A 22,989-nucleotide genomic window follows, 5' to 3' on the forward strand; every position below is an offset into this window, starting at 1 on the left:
ATTGGCCCCATACTCTATTTTCATCAAAAATGACAATAACATTTACCTTATATTCCTTGTAGGATTTTTGTGTGGGCCAATGGAAAGAATGCATAATAACATAATATGAAGATGTAGCATTTTTTTTTTTCACTTGCTTTTGGCAGGATCATTGTAACTCGAATTATTTCAGCTTTTTACAAGATTTAACTTTAACAGATTCTTGTCAATGTTATTATCATAGTCCCTAAAAATGAGAAATTATTGAAATGATGATGCTTCTCTTAGATGTTAAAGCATGGCCTTGTCCCACTCAAATTAGATCTGCTTAATAGGAAATGATTATAAGATATGATATCGTTTTGATTTACCTTTTAAAAAATAATTATCTTGATTTGAGAACTAAGAAAGAATTAGGTTGGCATTTAGGGCTTAATGAACAGGCAATATAGGTTTTGAGACAAAGACATATCTGCTGATGCTTTAGTTCTTCTGGCTCAAGTCAGTGGTGTACACAAATTATTTAAAATGATGATCACAATTTGCACTTCTCAGAAGTGAAATCAATAATTGGGCAATTTTACAAAATTAGCCGGCCAAACTGTGGATGAGAGAACTCTTTCCCATGTCAGTTTCTGCACTGAAGACAGACAATGGCTTAGAAAAGTGCTTTCCTAGGTGTCTCTTGTGATACACAGATGTTTTGTAAATGTAATTATGCTGAAGGTGAGCTCATCCAGGCAGTTACTGGTGAGAAACAAACATGATGAAATTGATAGGGCATTGCTGGAGGGGCTGAGTGTGTTAATTAGAGACAAAAGGGACATTCAGTTAAGAATTGAAGAGGAAGATTCAGTTGGCTCAGTGAGAACATTGAATTGAGCCTTTTAGCTAGTTGATCCAGGAAAGGTGGTGCAGTTAACTTTGTGTCAGAATCACCAGGAGAGGATATGTGGATGGTGCCCTAACAACAAAACAGTATTTAAAAGAACAAAGAAGGAAAGATATTTCTTATTGGATCTGTGAGTTAGAAAGGAGCTCAGGCCTGGGGTTGAGGGAATTAGGGAACAAGGGACAGGAAATCTTAGCTTTTGGGACAGCTTAGAAAGTGAAGAACAGGCTGGAAAAGGCCAGCCTCGGAGGTTAAAGAAAGAGAATACAGATCCCGAATAATCCTGAACAGGGAAAGTCAGTGCGTGACAGTGATGGTGTCCAGGTTTGTCAAGTTTAAACTCTCTTGGGTGCACAACCTTTTCTTCCCAGGATTGCCTTCATTCCTCATACTGCTCTAATGGAAATTAGAAATTTGGGCCGGGCGCGATGTCTCACGCCTGTAATCCCAGCACTTTGGGAGGCTGAGGCAGGCGGATCACCTGAGGTCAGGAGTTCGAGACCAGCCTCACCAACATGGAGAAACCCTGTCTTTACTAAAAATACAAAATTGGCCGGGCGTGGTGGCACATGCCTATAATCCCAGATACTAGAGAGACTGAGGCAGGAGAATCGCTTGAACCTGGGAGGCGGAGGTTGCGGTGAGCCGAGATCGTGCCATTGCACTCCAGCCTGGGCAACAAGAGTGAAACTCTGTCTCGAAAAAAAAAAAAAAAGAAATTAGAAATTTGTGAGTATTCATGGCTGGCTGAGTATGATGTTTTGTGATACCCACCGGTAAGAGGGGATGAGAGGATGAAACAAGGGTGCAGAAGCAAGATGTCAATTGAAAGATACTCTCAGATCAGGTATGGTGGCTCATGCCTGTAATCCCAGCACTTTGGGAGGCCAAGGAGGGAGGATCTCTTGAAGCTAGGAGATGGAGACCAGTCTGGGCAAAGCAAGTCCTGTTCCTCCCCCTACCCGCCCACTCCTTGTCTGTACAAAAATAAAAAATTAAGCCAGGTGTGGTGGCATGCACACCAGGTGTGGTGGCAGGAGGATCGCTTGAGCCCAGAAGGTTGAGGTTGGACTGAGCTATGATCAAGCCACTGCGCTGCAGCCTGGGTGAGCCTGGGTGAGCGAAACAACAACAACAACAACAACAACAACCACCACCACACCACCACCACCACCACCAAAAAAAAAAAAAAAAAAAGAAGGAAAGAAAAAGAAAGACATTGTCCCCGCTTTAAGTCCTTAGGTTATGGCTTGGATTTGTATCTTTGAGATTGTGCTTTGTACTTCTGTCAGGATATGTATTGACTCAGACTAATCCAAATTTAACCAAATAATCTGAATATGAAATCTGACTAAAAGAAACAGGGATGGCGCTTTAGCTAAGCTTAGTGTTATCACTCACACATGTGCAGTGCTAATAACATTTCATCTTTAATCATTAGAACATTTTAATGTTAAGTAGGATCATTGAAGATTTAGCCTTAACAGTCGTCAGCCTAGAATAGTAGCAAGAGACTGAGCTTTGGAGTCAGACAAATGATTTTCAATTCTAGGTCTGCTGCTTGTTAGCAGCTTGATTGTGAGCACATCACCTGGCTTCTTTTGTGAGTTTTTTCTTTGTCCATAATATGAGAGTGATACTTACTTTATCTGCATATTTTTGGGATTCATTGAGATAAGACATGTAAAGTATCTAGTACAATTTATGGTACTTGGTATTAAATGTTAGTTTTCTCACCTTGTTCATCTGCAGCTAATGTTAAGACTAGATAGAAATTAGACGAGAGTTATAAATTACCACCACCATATTTCATTCAAAAGAGGATGTGAGGTGATTTTTCTGAGCAATATCTTTACCTTACCTGGACACATGCATTATATATTATTATTATTATTATTTTGAGATGGAGTTTCACTCTGTTGCCCAGGCTGTAGTGCAGTGGCGCAACCTCATCTCACTGCAAACTCCGCCTCCCAGGTTCACGCCATTTTCCTACCTCAGCCTCCCAAGTAGCTGGGACTACAGGCACCTGCCACCTCGCGCGACTAATTTTTTAAATTTTTTTAGTAGAGACGGGGTTTCACCATGTTAGCCAGGATGGTCTCGATCTGACCTCGTCATCTGCCTGTCTCAGCCTCCCAAAGTGTTGGGATTACAGGCGTGAGCCACCGCGCCCGGCCTATTTAATTATTTTTTATTTTATTTTTTAGAGTCAGGGTCTCCGTGTGTTGCCCAGCCTGGTCTCAAACAGCTGGTCTCAAGTGGTCCTCCCACTTTGGCCTGCCAGAGTGCTGGGATTATAGGCATCACCATGCCTGGCATTATGTTTAACGTTGATGTAAGAGCTGTAGACCATGTATCATTGCTTAGTCTACTGAATGTGCCTTGCGGTGGGAGTGCACCTGTACTGTGGAATAGTTAACTTTTTTCTTTTTTTGAGACGGAGTCTCGCTCTGTCACCAGGCTGGAGTGCAATGGAGCCATCTTGGCTCACTGCAACCTCTGCCTCCCAGTTTCAAGCGATTCTCCTGCCTCAGCCTCCTGAGTAGCTGGGACTACAGGCGCATGCCACCATGCCCAGAGTTAGCTCACTTTTTAAGGACCTTTCCTCATCTGAGATTTTATGATTTTGTATGTAAAATGGTTTTCATTGTATCTTGCCTGGATGATTTGATTACTTCTCTGTTTCTCTCTCTAGAAAGTTAGCTGCATAAGAGTAGGCACTAAATCTTTGGGACTCAGAAGATGGACACATGATGTATTTTTAGTAAGTGCTCATTACATGACAGAACTTACAGGAAGTTGTGTCAAACTAGTGTTTGGAGAGGCTGAAGTCTACAGGTGGTCATTAACCACTTCATACTGGAACCACTTCTGAAACTTCATATGTGAAGACAAACGTCATTGTGACAACTCTTTTAGCATGTTGTGTAGACTTCCTAGAATGAGGTTGATTACAGTCGGCTTATTCAGGGAATTGATATTTGTATTAAAGAATTAATTTTCTCTTCAGCAATAACAATTACATATAGTAACTCAGATTCAAGGGATATTGCTAAAATGTACAGGTGATTTATATTTCCTATTTGTAACAAAGCTTTGCATTTTCAAGATGCCGTTTCAAAGGGTTGATTTTAATTTTATGGGAATGCCTTCTTTCAAGATGCCATTTATATATTTTTAACAGCTTTCTTAAGATATAATTCACTGCTATAAAATTTAGCCTTTTAAGAAGCCACTGGTTTTTAATATATGCAGAGTTGTGCCACCATTACCACTATCTAATCTTAGAATATTTCTATCACCCCCAAAGAAACTCTATCCCCATTAGCTGTCACTCCTTATTCCCCATCTTCTCTAGCCCCTGGAAACTATTACCAATATACTTTCTGTTTCTACATAATTGCCTGTTCTGGATTTTTCATATAAATTGAATCATATAATATGTAGCTTCTTGTGAAGTGCTGTGCTTACTTAGCGTGTTTCAAGGTTCATCCATATTTAAACGTAGATCAGTACGTCACTCCTTTTTATTGACAAATGTTTTTCAGATATATGAATGCACCAAATTTTGTTATCTATTTGTCAGTTGAACATTTTAGTTGTTTCTTCTAATTCTTTGGCTGTTAAAAATAATGCTGCTGTGAACATTGATGTCCCTTTTTTTGTGTGGAAATATATTTTCATTCTTTTGGGTATATACCTAGGAGTGCAATTGCTGGGTCATATAGTAACTTTACAACTCATTTTTATAAAGAGAAACTTAAGTTTATAAGCATTTAAATTGCATTCTTTATGATAGAAAGCACTTCGAGAGCCAAGTATATATTTAAATTAATCATTTTCTGTAACAAATTCAGATAGGGCCTTTATATGCTGGTGACAATGGAATGACTTGGAAGGTATTTAAAGAAGTATCATTTCTGCATTCTGTTAATTTTAATTATAGATGGATAACTATTTTAAACTCTCATATCAGTAAATGCAAGACAAAAGCAATGTTTACGTAAGTGTGAAAGGTGATAAGAGGAGTGAGAGAAGACAAGAAGATGCAAAGAACAGTGTTGAGCAAGGAGGAAAGAAGTGAAGGAGAAAGAAAACGAGACATTTACTCACATATTCATTCAACAGCTGTGTTTAGCACTTGCTATGTGTCAGGTACTGCTCTAGGCCTTGGGATTATAGGCCAGACAGAGGTCCTGCTTTCCTGGGTTTACATGACTGTGGGCCTGCTGCAAATATGGTATGCATGTTGTTATTGCTTGGTATTGAGAGTTAATAGGTGCCATGTATAGCCTTTATTTCCTCCAGATAACTGCCTTCTTTTCTCTGTTCCATAGAGTGATTTGTACATACTTTCTTGATAGTAGGCATACAGAGTAGGAGTCTTATATGAGAATATGATATCTGATCTTCATCCAATCAGAGCTATTCAGGAGATACTTACTGACCACCTACTGCACTTCAGGCACTGTTGTAGATATGGAGATTGTGTGTGTGTGTATGTACACTGAGTAGCCCTAGTAAGTCACTCTCCTCCTTGAACCCTGCCTTCCTCGTTTTTGCATTGCCGATAATAATAATGGTAATGCCTCCTTTTTAAAATGAAGGTTAAGTCCCTTTTGTGAGATGTACCTAGCATAGCACCTGGTACATAGTAATCAATAATTAGTGTGGGCATGGTGGCTCACACTTGCAACACCAGTACTTTGAGAGGTCTAGGTAGGAGGATTGCTTGAGCCCAGGGGTTGGAGAGCAGCCTAGGCAACATAGCGAGACCCCCATCTCTACAAAAAAATAAAAAAAAAATAGTTGTGCATGGTGGCACACGCCTTTAGTCCCAGCTGCTTGCCCAGGAGGTCAAGGCTGCAGTGAGCCATGATGAAGCCCTGCACACTCTAGCTTGAGTGACAGAGTGAGACCTGTCTCAAAAAGAAAACAACAGAAAGCAAACAAAATCCCCAAGAAATCAGCAAATAGTAGATATTATACTAACACTAGTTTTTAAATAGAAAAGGTAAAGTAACATCACTATTAAAACTATTCCAGAAAAGAAACGTTTTCTCTGGCTTTTTATGATGATAAACTTCATTATATTTTTAATTTAACCTTCCATGTTCACATGAACACACTTAAAAAATAGAAATATTGTAATTGTATCACAGCAGTCCTTCCTTGTCCACAGAGATAAGTTTGAAGACCCTCAGTCAGAAACTGAGGATAGTAACAAATCCTATGTGTACTGTTTTTCATGTCCATATATTCCTATGATAAAGTTTAATTTATAAATTAGGCATAGTGAGAGATTAACAACAATAATCATAAAATAGAACAGTTATAACAATGTACTGTAATTAAAGTTACATGAATATGGTTTGTCTGTCTCTCTCTCAAATACCTTGTACTATACTCACCTTTTTGTGATCTGTCAATCTGATATCTGAGACAGTTTTTTTTTTTTTTGAGACGGAGTCTCACCCTATCACCCAGGATGGAGTGCAGTGGCGCAATCTTGGGTCACTGCAACCTCTGCCTCCTGGTTTCAAGTGATTATCCTGCCTCAGCCTCCTGAGTAGCTGGGACTACAGGCATGTGTCACTGTGACCGGCTAATTTTTTGTATTTTTAGTAGAGATGGGGTTTCACCATGTTGGCCAGGTTGGTCTTGAACTCCTGACCTCAAATAATCTGCCCGCCTCGGCCTCCCAGTGAATGTGGTTTGTCTGTGTCTCTTTCAAATACCTTGTATTATACTCACCTTTCTTCTTGTGATCTGCCAATCTGATATCTGAGACAGCTCTTAAGTGACAAATGGGTAGGTAGGATATACAGCATGGAGAAGCTGGACAGTGGGTGATTCATGACTCACGACTGCATGAGACAGTATTTCATCACGATACTCAGAATGGCATGTAATTTAAAACTGGTTGTTTATTTCTGGAATTTTGTATTCAATATTTCAGACCTCAGTTGACTGAGTAACTGAAATGGTGGAAACCAAAACTGGATGAGGCAGGCCTACTGTATATACCATTTATACCATTATATGAAATATTTTTGTCGCTTCTGCATAGTTTTTATTACTAGCATATTTATGGCTGAAAGTCCTCAGATTGAAGGTGATACTTATGTGTAAGTAATTTAAAGCAGTTGACATACAAAATGTAAGTGAAACCAGAATGGGTTACATTTTGAGTAAAGAAACATCTGCAGTTTGCTGCAGTCCACCAGAAGGAAATTGGATCATGTATCAGCTATGCAATTGAATAAGACTTTCATCTTTTAAAGAATTTTTCCTGCCGAAAATCTGCATCCATCTGTTATCCTGAAATGAAGCTTGTGATACACACACTGTGACATGGAGTTTGGGAAGCCCCAGAATATTCTTCTGTTGCACTTGGGAATGCAATGGGGTCGGAGGGGCATCTGCTGAACTTAACTGGAAATCAGGAACAACTATTTTCAAAGCACATTCAGTCTCACACTTTGAAATTACTTCTTTTTCTTTTTTTTTCTTTTTTTTTTTTTTTAGTAGAGACGGGATTTCACCATGTTAGCCAGGATGGTCTCGATCTCCTGACCTCGTGATCCACCCGTCTCAGCCTCCCAAAGTGCTGGGATTACAGGCTTGAGCCACCACGCCCTTCTTTTTCTTAATGTGGACAGCTTAAGTCAGCTCTTGCATATTTCTTTTGGGGTTCTAAACTATTCGTTTACTTCTGAGTTACAAATCATATTATCTTTTGTATATCATAACATTGTATTTTTTCAAGGAATTTCTTTTTTATTTTTTTTAGACGGAATCTCACTCCGTCTCCCAGACTGGAGTGCAGTGGTATGATCTTGGCTCACTGTAACCTCCGCCTCTGAGATTCAAACGATTCTCCTGCCTCAGCCTCCTGAGTAGCTGGGATCAGAGGTGCGTGCCACCACACCTGGCTAATTTTTTTTTTTTTTTTGTATTTCTAGTAGAGACGGGGTTTCACCATGTTGGTCAGGCTAGTCTCGAACTCCTGACCTCGTGATATGCCCACCTTGGCCTCCCAAAGTGCTGGGATTACAGGCGTGAGCCACTGTGCCTGGCCAGGAGTTTCTTTTTTTTCTTTTCTTTTTTTTTTGAGATGGAGTCTTGCTCTGTCCCCAGGCTGGAGTGCAGTGGCACGATCTCAGCTCACTGCAACATCTGCCTCCCGCGTTCAAGTGATTCTCCTGCCTCAGCCTCCCGAAGTAGCTGGGACTACAGGCGCATGCCACCACGCCCAGCTAATTTTTGTATTTTTAGTAGAGACAGGGTTTCACCATGTTGGCCAGGATGGTCTTGATCTCCTGATCTTGTGATCTGCCTGTCTTGGCCTCCCAAAGTTCTGGGATTACAGGCGTGAGCCACCGTGTGCGACCAGGAGTTTCTTATTAGAAGAAAATAATCTCTTAGGGTGCCTTTTGGCTTCAGGCTCTTTATGGCCACTTGTTCTGTTCAACCCTGTGGTGTCACACCGCCTCAGATCATACCTGTGTGCACACGCATGTGTGCATTAACATCCTAGAGTTTTCAAAACTATAGTCTCTGTCCCTTTATATTTAGTAATTTGCCATGTACACATTTGTTTCAGGTAACTATTGAATAAATGGTTATGTTGAGTTTGTAAAGATTTAACACTGAGATATTGCAGAGCTTAGGACCGGTGATGAGTTGCCAAATTGAAACAACACTCTGGTCATTATTATGGGACTGTTGTGTATTTTTTTTTTTTTTTTTTTTTTTTTGAGACGGAGTCTCCCGCTGTTGCCCAGGCTGGAGTGCAGTGGCGCGATCTCGGCTCACTGCAAGCTCCGCCTCCCGGGTTCCCGCCATTCTCCTGCCTCAGCCTCCTGAGTAGCTGGGACTACAGGCGCCCGCCACCGCGCCCGGCTAATTTTTTGTATTTTTAGTAGCGACGGGGTTTCACTGTGGTCTCGATCTCCTGACCTTGTGATCCGCCCGCCTCGGCCTCCCAAAGTGCTGGGATTACAGGCTTGAGCCACCGCGCCCGGCCCTGTTGTGTATTTGACTCTGTTGGCTACTCCTTGTTAACTGAAGCTTCTTTTCCCTTGGCTTCTTGGGAGCCATATTCTCTTACCAATCTTTTCATCAGCATTTCCAACTTCTTCTTAGTCTCTTATAGGTCCTTTACCTCTTACTTCTACTTGAATTTGTTTATATTGTCCAATGAGAATCTTCTCTGTTTGTTTGTTTTTTGAGACAAGGTCTCTGTCACCCATGCTGGAGTGCAGTGAGAAGATCTTGGCTCACTGCAGCCTTGCCCTCCCAGGCTGAAGTGGTCCTCTTGCCTCACCTTCCCAAGTAGCTGAGACTACAGGTGCACACTACCATGCCCAGATAATTTTTTTGTCTACTTTCTATAGACATGATGTCTCACTATGTTGCCCAGGCAGGTCTTGAACTCCTGAGGTCAAGCGATCCTCCTGCCTCAGCCTCCCAAATTGTTGGGATTATAGGCGTGAGCCACTGTGTCTAGCCCCTTTTCTCAGTAAACTTAAATTGGTGATGAATATTTATCCACAACAAAATGGTTATTATCTATAAAATAAACAGGGGGAAAGAAAGGTCAGGAAGCCAATAGGTAACTGGGCACTACACACAGGACAGTTGATTAGCTAAAGGATGAAAACAGCTGTTAACCTATGAGAAGATAAACACCTTTACCAGGAGTCAAAGAAATGCAAATGAATATGAGAGTAAGGTATCTATTTTTTATTGAATTAATTAGCTAAAAGATGTTAAAATAATATCTTCGGCTAATTAAAGGTGTACTGAGACTCTAACTTTCATCAGGCTCCCCCTATGGCATTGTAAATTAGTAACATGTTTCAAGAACATTAAAGGGTTTGTATCCACTGGTTTAGTGATCTCAATTATGATACTCTTTCTACAGCAGGTAATATTGATTGCCTACCCAGCTCCCTTGCCCTTTCATCCTTTCTCAAGGAACCCTGAGTTTTTTCGGGAACATACCTCTACCCAGGTTGGGGGTAAGAACTAATTAGTTGAGTCACACAGCACCCCTTTGAGTTTGCTGCAGTATTGCATGCAGTTTGGGAACTGTGGTTTTAGCCTGTGCAAATAATTAGAATTTACTTATAATAGAAAATAATTAGAAATGACTTAAGTAATTGCTAATAAAGTTTACCAAATTAGTTATCTAGACAATTAAATATTGCTCTTCTGATATAAATCTAAGAGAAAAGCAAAGTACCGAATTGTTACATGCTATTGTAATTATATGAAAAAAATTGCCTGTGAAAGAAATTAGTAAAATATAACAGAAAGAAATGTCGTGTGCAAAATGTATCGGGGTAGTGATATTAAAGAGATTTTTCTTCCTCTCTCCTTCTCCACCCAGAAGTGGGGTAAGGGAAGTTAATGAGAACTGAGTGGAAATGTTGGGAGGGAGACCTCCTGGTTGTCCTTCTTTCTGAGCTTTGCAGGTGTAATTCTCTAGAGTGCACACGGCCTTTCAGTGTGCATATGTGTGTGTTTGTGTGCGGGTGAGGGAAGGAGTTCATGAGTTCTGAAGCTCAGGCCAGTTACTGAGAGTTGATCAGGTAGAAGCTGGAATAGATACAATCTTTTTAAAGTCTTTACTCTTTAACTATATATTTTTTCAATCCATGAACAATTCTCTGTAAATAATTTGCTAGCAACTTTCTTAGTTTTTAGTGTTTACAACCTTTCTCTACCTGCCTTCCTACCTCCAATTTCTGGCTATTTAATTTGCTTTCTCTCCTTTTATCCAATTATCTTTGAGCAGCGCCTCTTTTCATCCCTTTAGAAATGACATATCGAAACTATCATAAAATATACATATCCAAGTCTGGGTTGTCTTACCTGGTTGTGGTAGGCACACAGTTTTTGTGGACAAATTAATTATACCAGGTGTTCCCATTAAAACATAACTAGTATTAATAACCATAAGGGTTCTCCTGGAAAACAGATTTAGGTTTTAAGATTATTGAGAAGACATTTCTGGCACAGGTTTAAGTAGAGGACCTATAGTGAGTTTAATATCATTTGTAATGTTTTATTTACTATTAGAAACAAATCTCATTCCTGTGACAGTCCCTCATAGGAAAATATGTCCTTATTGTCTTTGAAGTCACAGATATTGAGGCAAATGAGTCAAAGTTGAAAGGAGAAAATTTGAGACTTGGAAATCATGAAGCAAAACTGCTATAGTCTTGTAAGATCTGCCACTGATTAGACCAGCCTGGGAATGGATCCTCTGCTCCTCTACACAACCTTGGGCAAGTTCTTAGCTCTCTCTGAGGTGGTTTCCTCTACTTTAAATATGGAATAACTATCTTTGCCACACAGGTTTATTGTGATAATTAAATTATTCATTTTTCAGCTAATTATTAGTCACCTAATGTGGATTAAGCATTATGCTAGGGAGGGACATATTTAATCTAAAATAAATGACCCAGTAAAAAAAATAATTTGGTTTCTCTTTAATTTCTGCTAAAAAATACATGGAAATTTTAAGGTATTTAGTCAAAAGGAATTTGGTGTAATAAAACATTATTATTGGCTATCCTTTAGGGATTTCTTTAGGGGATCTGCAGAAATTTGTTTTTTGGAAGTATTAATCTTCTGTGGCCTGCTGTATTCATTGCCTTCCTGGATCCAGTTTATATTTGAGCAGATTTGTTGCATTTTGTTTACTTTGGTGATCCATGTTTGTATTTCTAATGTGGATTGAATTTTACTGTATCTATCTGTCATCCTTTCCTACAAAATTGTTATGCCACAATCATCTCTTCTGTTCTTTTGCTGAAGTAAAAAGAAAAAAATAATTTAAGGCAAGAATTTTGGCCACTGGGCCCTGGCCACTCTGAACAGGTATGGTTTTGTAATACGGTATCAGTATCCTACAGTTTCTGTTATTTAAATCATGAGTAACTGTAATGGGCAGAATGATGCAAAAATTTCTGAAATCCTGTTTTTGGGAAAATCTTTTTAGCAGAACTTTTATATGATCTAGAGACTATGAAATGATTTGTTTAAAGAGGACTAAAATGGATTTACCTGTAAAGTCAATTCTTAAATGTTGCAATGTGAAAAGGTTATTGTTAATGACATTTCATATTCCTAATTCTACTAAACTTTATAAAAACATTTCAAAGGGCTAAAAGGGAATTGAATTTTTAGGTTCACTTACATGTAAAACATAAAAATTCGTGTGTGTGTGTGCGTGTGTATGTGTGTGTATTTAAGATACTTCAGTGCTGTTGGAAGCAGCCATTCCCGCTAACCCAACTTCCGGAGCTGATAGGATGCCTCATCTTTCTTCTACAACCAATGGGAAAGGACTTATGAAATTCCAGTGTGAAAGAAATTTTGTTGAGCACATGTGACAGCCAGCCCTCTAACATCTGGGGATAGTTTTTAGTTCTTGGACCTGATGAAGAGGTAATAGACATCACTTAGCGAAGAGATATCTGGCTAGGCTTTTCAGATTCTTTTTGGTCAGGCTTTTCAGATCCTCTTCCAGCAGGTTAAACGACAACAGATAGACCTAAAGAATTCTTATTTAGCCAGGCACAGTGGTAACGCCTATAATCTCAGCACTTTTGGAGGCTGAAATGAGTGGATCATTTGAGCCCAGGAGTTCGAGAGCCCAGGTTTTCGAGACCAGGCTGGGCAACATGGCGAAACCCTGTCTCTACAAAAACAATACAAAAATTAGCTGGGCATAGTGGTGCACACCTGTAGACACAGCTACTCAGGAGGCTGAGGTGGGAGGATCACCTGAGCCTGGGAAAGTCAAGGCTGCAGTGGGCTGTGATTGCACCATTCCACTGCAGTCTGGGTGATGCGGTGAAACCTTATCTCAAAAAAAACAAAAAAAAAACAACAAAAAAAAACCAAAATGGAATTCTTATTTAATCTAGGTTGACTTTGGATCTCAAATTAATTATACCCTTTTTTAGCTTTTGTCGGCAGTTGGGGAATAAGGGTAACTTTCCTCTTTCTGTCCTTAAATAAGTAGGGCTGGGAGAAAACTTAAAACTTGGTGGAAGAAGTAATTCTGCCTTTGAGGGAGATCTCCCTCCGCATTCATTTCCTGTTCTAGTTAACTTGTTAAGAACTATCCAGAACAGCCCAGACTTTGTCCTTGTCCTTTGTAGAACAGGATGTCCTGCAATGGTTTAACCCAGTGAACCTAGTATCCCCTGGGGTGTAAAACCTAGACTGCAGTGCTTTCAGCTGCAGTTTGATGTGGGACATGCACAAAAAAGACTTCATTTCTCCCAGGCAGCTTTCCTGATACTTGGGGACTGGCTTGCCATGGATCCTAGGCTTCTCTTGCTTCTTGTTGCCTGTCTGTGAGTAATAAAGTTGCTTTGCTTAACTTGATGTGAGAGTGTTCTGTCTCACAAGACTCATCCTCAGCGTATGTGCAAAAGTGAGTTTGTGTAAAAACCTCTTGTCAGTGATAGACTTTAGTAGAAATTCATGAGGGCTTTAGGGTCCTCCTCTGAGAGTGATACTGGTGCATAGTATTGGCGAGGTATTTAGAATCCTCCTCTGAGATTGATATTGGTGTGTGGTAATCCCCTCTTAGGGATTGATACTGGTGCACTGTATTCCACTTCACATTAGGGGCCTTATAAAAGAGTGAGGAAGCAATGATTTATATTCGTAGGAAGCTTACAAACTAAACATAATACAGATATGTAAAAGAACTAACGTGGATGGTTTTAGGTGGTTGAGAAGTCATTGGAGGAATTGCAGTCAGCATATTTTCCAGGGAGATACCTACTGATGTGATTGGTGTGGGAAGACAGTCTGGCAGTACAGGGCAGCAGTGACAGAGCACTGAAGCAGAAATGAATAATCTTCATAATAGGACTGACAAATTGGTATATTTTAAAACGAAAGCAGTTAACAAATGAGAAATGAGGGGAGACCTGGGAAACATATACTGTTAGTTTTGAAAGTTAGCCTAAACTGTCCCGTAAGCTTCATGGGGACTTTTGCCTGTCCTATATTTGATTGACTGTGGTTTCTGCCCGTTCAGTTGTGCTGGGTCCTTGGGGGTGCAGAATCATCATGTGTTGAGTACAGGCCATGACAGCAATGCAGCACATACCACTGCACATTTTAAGACCTGCTTGTGGTTCATTGTGAAGGACGTTTTTAAGCTTAGATAATTGAAACACCAGAATTTAATTATAAGTAAAAAAACCCCCAAAAAACCCAACAAAACAAAACAAACCAACCAGTGGATTCCGTGTCAAACAAATGCTGTTGGCAGTTAATGAAGATAATGAAATCGAGTACTTCAGAAAACGAACCGATAGTTTTCTAGTTAGTAAATTTACTGATTGTCAATTTCTGAAGCATCAGTTCTTTCTCTGGACTCACTTATATGTTTATTATGTGAAATACAATTGTATTTTCGTGGTTTTATATCCTACGGGGTAAAAGCATGTTTCTTAGGAGGAGGACAGTATTATTAGAAAATGACTTGAATTTCACCATAAAAATGTACTAAAATATATAAATTTCAGTAGTTTTATTTTGTTGGTAGTCAAGTCTGCAAAAAATAAAGGAATTAATTAAAATGTTTTTTTCTGGTAGGATAAGTCTTGTGAGATATTTTAGGAAAGATAGGAACTCCTGACCCCCTTAAAAAAAAAAACTGTCTTTAGTAGAGACGGGGTTTCACCGTGTTAGCCAGGATGGTCTCGATCTGCTGACTTTGTGATCCGCCCGCCTTGGCCTCCCAAAGTGCTGGGATTACAGGCGTGAGCCACTGCTGTGGTCCCAGCTACTCGGGAGGCTGAGGCCGGAGAATGGCGTGGGCCTGGGAGGCGGAGCTTGCAGTGAGCTGAGATCGCGCCACTCCACTCCAGCCTGGGCGACAGAGCGAGACTCCGTCTCAAAACAAAACAAAACAAAACAAAACAAAACAAAACAAAAACCCACAACTATCTTTAGGTTATTTGGAGAATGAATGCATTGGGTGGAACAAAAATAAATAATAAATAAGCAAAGACCTTGGGTATCAATTCAGAGCCCCTTGACTGAAGGAGGGCCAGAAAGGAAAATTCCAGGATGAGCTCTTGAGATACTTAAAGCTACAGAATTAAGTATTCATAGGGGATTTCAACAGCTTAGACATCTGTTGAATAACACATATCACTAAACATTTATCATCTGAGGATGGCTCTGGGTTATATAGAGGATAAATTCAAAAAAGGAAACCACGGAGAAGCAGTCTTGGTTTTATTTCATGCAAGTAGGGAAGGAGCGATAATTCAAACTTGATGTGGATTTAGTGTTTACTCTGCATGAACTGGCCTGAGTATTCTGTGCTGGCACTCAAGTTCTGTCACATAGGATATTATTCAAATGTTCCAATGGTTTTCAAACTGTGGTTTGTGACCATAGAGGGTTGGTGAAATCAATGTAGTAAGTTGAACTAGTATTAGAAAAAATATGGAGTAAAAAAGACACCATATATAAGCACTTTGGGAGGCTGAGGTGGGCAGATCACTAGAGGTCAGGAGTTAGAGACCAGCCTGGCCAACATGGTGAAACCCTGTCTCGACTGAAAATACAAAAATTAGCAGGATGCGGTGGCGCACACCTATAATCCCAGCTACTTGGGAGACTGAGGCAGAGAGAATCGCTTGAACTCAGGAGGCGGAGGTTGCAGTGAACTGAGATCATGCCATTGCCTCCAGCCTGGGCAACAGAGTGAGACTCTGCCTTGAAAAAAAAGACACCGTAGTGTATTCAGTATATTAAAGGCAAATGTTGTTTAATGAAACTTGTTTTTGTTTTATAAGTACACACGCATGAGGATACAACATCAGATTTTAAAATGTAGTTATTACTGTGAGTCACGGTCAAAATAAAAAAAAATTGAAGTACACCATCTTATAAGTTTAGATGTGTGTCTCTAGCATGTATATAGTGAAGGCTGATTCACTTTTTATTGCAAAGGTATGTGGGACAGATCACTTGGAGAAGAGAGATGGTTTGGAGGTCATGGTGTTCGTGGCATGAGACACATTTTATAGGTCTTGTGAGGCCCTTCAAGGTAGAACTTGGCCAGCCCCACTGTGAATAGCTCCTGAAGGTGGTCATAGCCACTGGATCTAGCATCTGATACTAAGGTCAAGAAAGAGAATTTATTTAGTTCATGAAAGCAGATATTTTCTGTGCAAATGCATGCCTTTGACATAAACCATGTCTTTTTATTTTGTTCTATTAAGAATATTTCAGACTTTTGGAGGAGTATAGCTTGGTTGTTAGAAAAAAGGAAGATTTACTCAGATTAGCAAGTTTGAAACAGGAAAATGCCAGCCTGCAAAGTTTGAAGATAAATAAATTGGACAAGGTCTCAGACACACTAGGAATAGAAAAATTAAGGTTACATATAGGTAGGGAAATGGATTTCAAATGCTAAAATAAAAATGTATTTCTAAACAAGAATTTAATTAAACTGGAATCATCTACCATGTGGTACATAGTAATTTTTTACTAATTCTAACATAGTAAATTCTCACCCAGAATAATTTCTCACATAGTAATTTTCCACTTCATGTATATTAAATGCACAGATTACTAAAAAAGTGAATCGTGTATTGAGTAAATTATCATGTAAATTAGTTTCTTGTTTATGTAATGGTTCAGTACTTTATTTAACGTGACTTATTTAAATGTGTATTACATTTGATAGATTTGATATTATTTTATTCAAGCTTTAAAGTATTCTCTAATGAATGGTGTTTGTGATGGAGAAAGGAAGAGAAGGTTGTGATTTATGTACCTCATGATTTATGTACCTTATTGAATACAATTCCTTAATAGATTGGAATTCCTTAATAGATTGGAAGAACCAATCATCCTTCAAAGAAAATAGATTACTGGGAAAACATTGGAAAGAACATTGGACTAATTGAAAAACTTAGAATAAGAGCATTTAGTGCTAGATAAATTTAAAAATGTCAGCCGGGCGCGGTGGCTCAGGCCTGTAATCTCAGCACTTTTGAGGCCGAGACGGGTGGATCACGAGGTCAGGAGATCGAGACCATCCAGGCCAACACGGTGAAACCCCGTCTCAACTAAAAATACAAAAAAAAAATTAGCCGGGTGTAGTGGCGGGTGCCTGTAGTTCCAGCTACTCGGGAGGCTGAGGCAGGAGAATGGCGTGAACCCGGGAGGCGGAGCTTGCAGTGAGCCGAGATCTGGCCACTGCACTCCAGCCTGGGCGACTGAGCGAGACTGTCTCAAAAAAAAAAAAAAAAAAAAAAAAAAAAAAAAAGTCAGGCACAGCTAAATGAATTCAGATTTCTTGCTTCCTACTTCTTCATTCACCACTAGATACTGTCTTTTTCTTTTTGCTGAAATACTGGCCAGTCGAATATTAGGAGAAAACAATTGAATATTAATTGATAATTTTCAAGTTAGGTGAGGATTTTACAGCAGATGAAGGCTGTGACAGGAGGATGTATCTACTCTGAGCTCTGTTGGAAGTTTTGGCCATGATAATTATTTAACATCAGTCTCCATGGCAGCAAGGAGAAAAGCTCTAGGCAAACAAACAGATGGATTCAGAGGACCTTAAGAGATCAAGTCCAGTAGGAGCCAGCAGCTGGCCTTCTGTGGGCTGCTTATTAGCATTTTCCTTAGCTTGTTGTCTGCCTGCACTCGGCAGCAAGCTGGAGGTCAGATACATGACACAAACGCATTTGCACCCAGGTTCTGGTATCTACTCACTCACTCACAGGTGACCTCACCCGTATCTCTGCCTCTCTCTTCTTTCCTTGTTTTCTTTTACTCTGTGTGTGTGTGTTGTGTGTGTAGGTTCAAAATGACAGGTGGCAAAATGAGCAGCAAAAGGATACTCTTGGCTATTCCCGCTCTTCCTGTCTTTCAGATATTGCACATCCTGAGCCTGTTGTTTTACATAGAAGAAAAATGAAGCCACTTCACACATTCATAGAGAAGGTGCTTGAAAAGAGAAAAGAAGAAGCAGAGAGTGCTTAGCAGCAAGGCTATTTATTACTTCTGTATCCCAGGCAGTTTTCCAGGCTGTAGTTTCACCCCCAACCTTGCCTCCCCTGCTGAATGTGGCTGGTGCCAAATTCCTGCCATTGACTGAGTCATCATGTCCCAGTTGGTCTGGCACTGTAGTCAACATTTGTAGCCTTTACCATTGTTGCTTTGGTGCTAGATCACTAGGTTAGATTGTAGGCTAGGTAATTAGGCTTTCCTAAATAGAGAATGTGCTGGTGCTGAGATCTTGCCCCAGAAGGCACACCGTGGTGGTTATTCACATAGGTGGTCTGGTGTATGTGAGATGGGAAAACCAGTAAGTCACTCCTTAACTCAATTCAGCAGCCTTTTACTGATTGCCCAGAAACTGGATCATCTGGCAGAATTAAATGGATTATTTTGTTTAAAACCTAAAGCAAAAAGTTTTAGGTGGGCCTCAAGGGATTCCATATGTAAATTGTTCCTATGAATGATTGTTGATAATGTTGGAAAAAAATGGGAAAAGAATTCATACAAATGACTATCCTGATGGTGAGAATATAATTATTTCTGTCCTCTTTTCCAAGCTTTCTCTAATGTTTCAGTACTGTTTATACAATAATAATATTTAATAATAACAACTGGTTTTGTTCTCATGGGGAAAAAAGGCCCAAGATAAAAATTCCAGTCATATTAAAGTGAAAACATGGCTAGATTCAGTGTCTTCAAGAGTATTTTGAAAAGAAAAATACCACAACAAAAAAACCCCAAGAACTTAAAATGATGATATTTGTATTTGACTATATTGGTTGAGATCACCTTTTTGTTTTGAGAGTCTAATATTGACATGTAATGTTGATTGAACACATATTGCTTTTAAAAGTTTAAGATATACATATATACATGGTCCTTATTAGGCTTTTATTTTCTTAAAAAATTTTACTATTTTTACTGTAAACATTTTCAAAGGTACTCAAAAATGAATATTAAAAAGAACTACCATATGCTTCTCATTCAGGTTTTAAAAAAGAATAATATGGTGAACTTCCATATACTTATTTAGGTTCTATAGTTATACAGAATTTTTTTAAGTTTTTTTTTTTTTTAACTGAGCAAATAATAGTTACAGTATTACCCACCTCTTCCCTGCCCCCATACACGTATGAAGTCAAGTTTCCCGTATTAACATCTCGCATTAGCGTGGTACATTTGTTAAAATAAATGAACCAATATTGAGACTTTATTCTTAACTAAAGTCAAGAGATTACATTGAGGTTCATTCACTCTGTCTTGTACAGTTGGATGGGTTTTAGCAAACGCACAATGTCATGTATCTACCTTTGCAGTACCATGTAGAATAGTTTTATAACCCTTCAGTTCTCTTGTTCTTCACCTAACAACTCTCCCACACTTTTCTCACCTAACCAGGGCAACCACTGATATTTTGTTTTGTTTTAAACTGCTTCTATAGTTCTGCATTTCCCAGAATGTCATACAGTTGGAGCCATGCAATATATAGCCCTTTCAGACTGGCTTCTTTCACTTAGCAGTATACATTTAAGATTCTTCCATCTTAAATGCATATTCCATGACTTGATAGCTTATTCTTTTTTTTTTTTTTTTGAGATGGAGTCTTGTTCTGTCACCCAGGCTGGAGTGCAGTGGCGTTACCTTGGCTTACTGCAACCTCTGCCTCCCGGGTTCAAGCAGTTCTCCTGCCTCAGCCTCTCAAGTAGCTGAGATTACAGGCACCTGCCACCATGCCCAGCTAATTTTTTGTATTTTTAGTAGAGACAAGGTTTCGCCATGTTGGTCAGGCTGGTCTCAAGCTCCTGACCTCAGGTGATCTGCCAGCATTGGCCTCCCAAAGCGCTGGGATTACAGGCATGAGCCACCATGCCTGGCCAACTTATTCCTTTCTATTGCTGAATGATACGATGTTATGTGGATGTACACCAGTTTGCTTATCCATTCACTTACTGGAGGTCATTTTAGTTGCTTCCAAGTTTTGGCAGTATTGAATAAAGCTGTTATAAAAATTTGCGAGCAGATTTAGTTTGGACATAATGTTTTCAACTCATTTTGGTTAGTACTGAGGACTATGGTTGCTGGATCATATTGTAAGAGTATGTGTAGCTTTGCAAGAAACTGCCAAACTTCTCCAAAGTGGCTGTACCATTTTGCATTCCCATAAGCAATGAGTGAGAGCTCCTGTTGCTGTATATCCTTGACAGCATATGGTGCTGTCAGTGTTTTGGATTTTAGTGCTTCTAATAGATAAGTAGTAGTATTTCATAGTTGTTTTATTTGCTCCTTCCTAATGACATAAAACGTTGAGCATCTTTTCATATGCTCTTTTGCCATCTGTATATATTCTTTGGTGAGTTATCTGTTCAGATCTTTTGACTTTTTTATATCTGGGTTGTTGTTTTTCTTATTCTTGAATATTCTTGAATATATCCTTTGTATATTTTAGATATAAGTCCTTCATCAGGTACGTGTTTTGCAAAGTTTTTTAAAAAAATTATTACTTCTTTTTTTTTTTTTTTTTTTTGAGACAGTCTCGCTCTGTCACCCAGTCTGGAGTACAGTAGCATGATTGGCTCACTACAACCTCCACCTCCCTGTTCAAGTGATTCTCCTGCCTCAGCCTCCCAAGTAGCTGGGATTACAGGCATGCACCACCATGCCTGGCTAATTTTGTATTTTTAATAGAGATGGGTTTCACCATGTTGACCAGGCTGGTCTCGAACTCCTGAACTCAGGTGATCCACTCCCCTTGGCCTCCTAAAATGCTGGGATTACAGGCGCGAGCCACTGTGCAAATTTTATTGTGTATATTTGACGTTTACATCATATGTTTTGCAAAGATTTACTTCCAGTCTAGAACTTTTTATTCTCCCAACAGTTTCTTTCACAGAACAGGAATTTTCAATGTTAATGAAGTCCAACTTACCAGTTTTTATCTTTGGATCAAACTTTTGATGTTACATCTAACTTTGGGTTTGCCAAACAGAGTTTTCTAGATTTTATCATAATACTAAGTTATCTTCTCGTAGTATTATGGTTTTGTGCTGACATTTAGACCTGTGATCCATTGCAAGTACATTTTTGGGAAGGGTATGAAGTCTGTATCTAGATTTATTATTTTGCTTGTGGATGTCCTGTTGTTCCAGCATCATTTGTTTAAAAGACTGTCTTTGCATTATTATATTTCATTTGCTCCTTTGTCAAAGATCAGTTATGGGTCTGTTTCTGAGCTATTTTATTCTATTGGTCTATTTTTCTATTCTTTCACCAATACCAAACAATCCTGATTATTTTAGATTTATGGTGAGTCTTGAAGTCAGGTAATGCCAGTCCTCTGACTTTATTCTTCTTCTTCAATATTGTTGCTTACTCTGAGTCCTTTGCCTTTCGGTAAACTCTAGAATCAGCTTTGTTGATACCTATAAAATTGCTTGCTGGGATTTTGATTGGGATTGCATTCAATCTATAGATCAAGTTAGGAAGAACTGACATCTTGACAACTTTAAGTCTTCCTGCCTAGAAACATAGAATATCTCTCCATTTATTTAAATCTTTCAAAATTTTCTGTCATGAGAGGTTTGTAGTTTTCCTCATATAGATCTTAGATATATTTTGTTAGATTTAAACCTAAGTATTTTTTTGGTGAAATGTAAATGATGTTGAGTTTTAAATGTCAAATTCCACCTTTTCATTTCCGATATAGGAAAGACATTGACTTTTATATATTAACCTTGTATCCTGAAACCTTGCTATTCGTTCCAGGAATATTTTTGTTGATTCTTTAGGATCTTCAACATGGACAGACTTGTCTTCTGTAAACAAAAACAGTTCCTTTTCTTTCTTCACAATTTGTATTTCTTTATATCCTTTTCTTGTTTATATTAGCTAGGATTTGAATGGGGAGAGGGATATCCTGTCTTGTTCCCAATCTTACGGAGAAAGCATCTAGTTTCTCACTATTCAATATGACATGAGCTGTAGGTTTTTGTAGATCATCTATATCAAATTGAGGAACTTCCCCTCAATCTTCCTAATTTGCTGAGAGTTTTTATCATGAATTGATGTTGGATTTTGTTAAATGTTTTTCAAACTCTTTTAACTTTTTAATTAATTTTAATTGACAAATGAACTTGTATATATTTATCTCAAATACTCTTTCTGCATTTATTGATATGATCTTAAGATTTTTCTTTTTTAGCTTGTTGATATGATGGGCTACATTGATTGATTTTAGAATGTTCTGTCAGCCTCGCATAACTGGAAGAAATCTCACTTTGTGGGGGTAATTTTTTTTAACAGTTCTTAGATTCTATTTGCTATATTTTGTTGAGGAGTTTTATATCTATGTTCATGGGAGATATTGGTCTGTAGTTTTCCCTTCTTGTCATGTCTTTGTCTGGTTTTGTTGTTAGGGTAATACTGTCCTCATAGAATGAGTTAGCAAGCATTCTTTTTGCTTTTATTTCTGTAAGAACTCGTGGAGAATTGGTTTAATTTTTTCTTTAAATGTTTGGTAGAATTCCCAGTGAGACTGTATGGACCTAGTGCTTTCTTTCTTGGGAGGTTTTTAGTTATTACTATTATTTTTAAAGATAAAGATGTATTTAGATTATCTACTTGTGTGAATTTTGAAAGTTTGTATCTTTCAAGGTATTAGTTCAGTTTCATCTAAGTTTTCATATTGTAGGCATAGAGTTACTTATAGTATTTGTTTATTATGATTTCAATGCCCAGGGGGATTAGTAGTGATAACCCTGATTTCTGATATTTGCGTCTTCGCTATTTTTTTTTTCTTGGTTAGCCTAGCTAGAGGTTTACTAATTTTGCCAATCTTTTCAAGGAACCAGCTTTTGGTTTCATTGATTTTTTTTTTCCCCTGTTAATTTTCCATTTTCAATTTTGTTGATTTGTGGTCTACTTTTCATTCTTTCTTTCTTTCTTTTTTTCTTTTTTGCTGCTTGCTTTAGCATTATATTGCTCTTCTTTCTCTAGTTTCTTAAAGCAGAAGCTTAATTATTGCTTTTAGATCTTTCTGCTTT

The 22,989-nt window shown here is 38.7% G+C and overlaps 1 protein-coding gene across 2 annotated transcripts in view; it reads left to right on the top strand.

Moving 5' to 3' along the window:
• The window catches only part of LOC105466506 (Rho GTPase activating protein 42), a 312,048-nt gene that overhangs the window by 16,354 nt on the left and 272,705 nt on the right, over positions 1 to 22,989 (top strand). Inside the window, exon 1 of one of the 2 annotated variants that reach the window (XM_071075501.1) lies at positions 8,910 to 13,254. The exons of the other annotated variant lie outside the window; for it this stretch is intronic. The gene's annotated coding sequence lies outside the window, so the exon portion shown is untranslated. Of the gene's footprint in view, positions 1 to 8,909; positions 13,255 to 22,989 lie in introns of those variants that run through there. 2 annotated transcript variants of the gene reach the window in all.

This window comes from Macaca nemestrina, chromosome 12 (genome assembly GCF_043159975.1).
Source record: "Macaca nemestrina isolate mMacNem1 chromosome 12, mMacNem.hap1, whole genome shotgun sequence".
Classification (NCBI taxonomy): domain Eukaryota; kingdom Metazoa; phylum Chordata; class Mammalia; order Primates; family Cercopithecidae; genus Macaca; species Macaca nemestrina.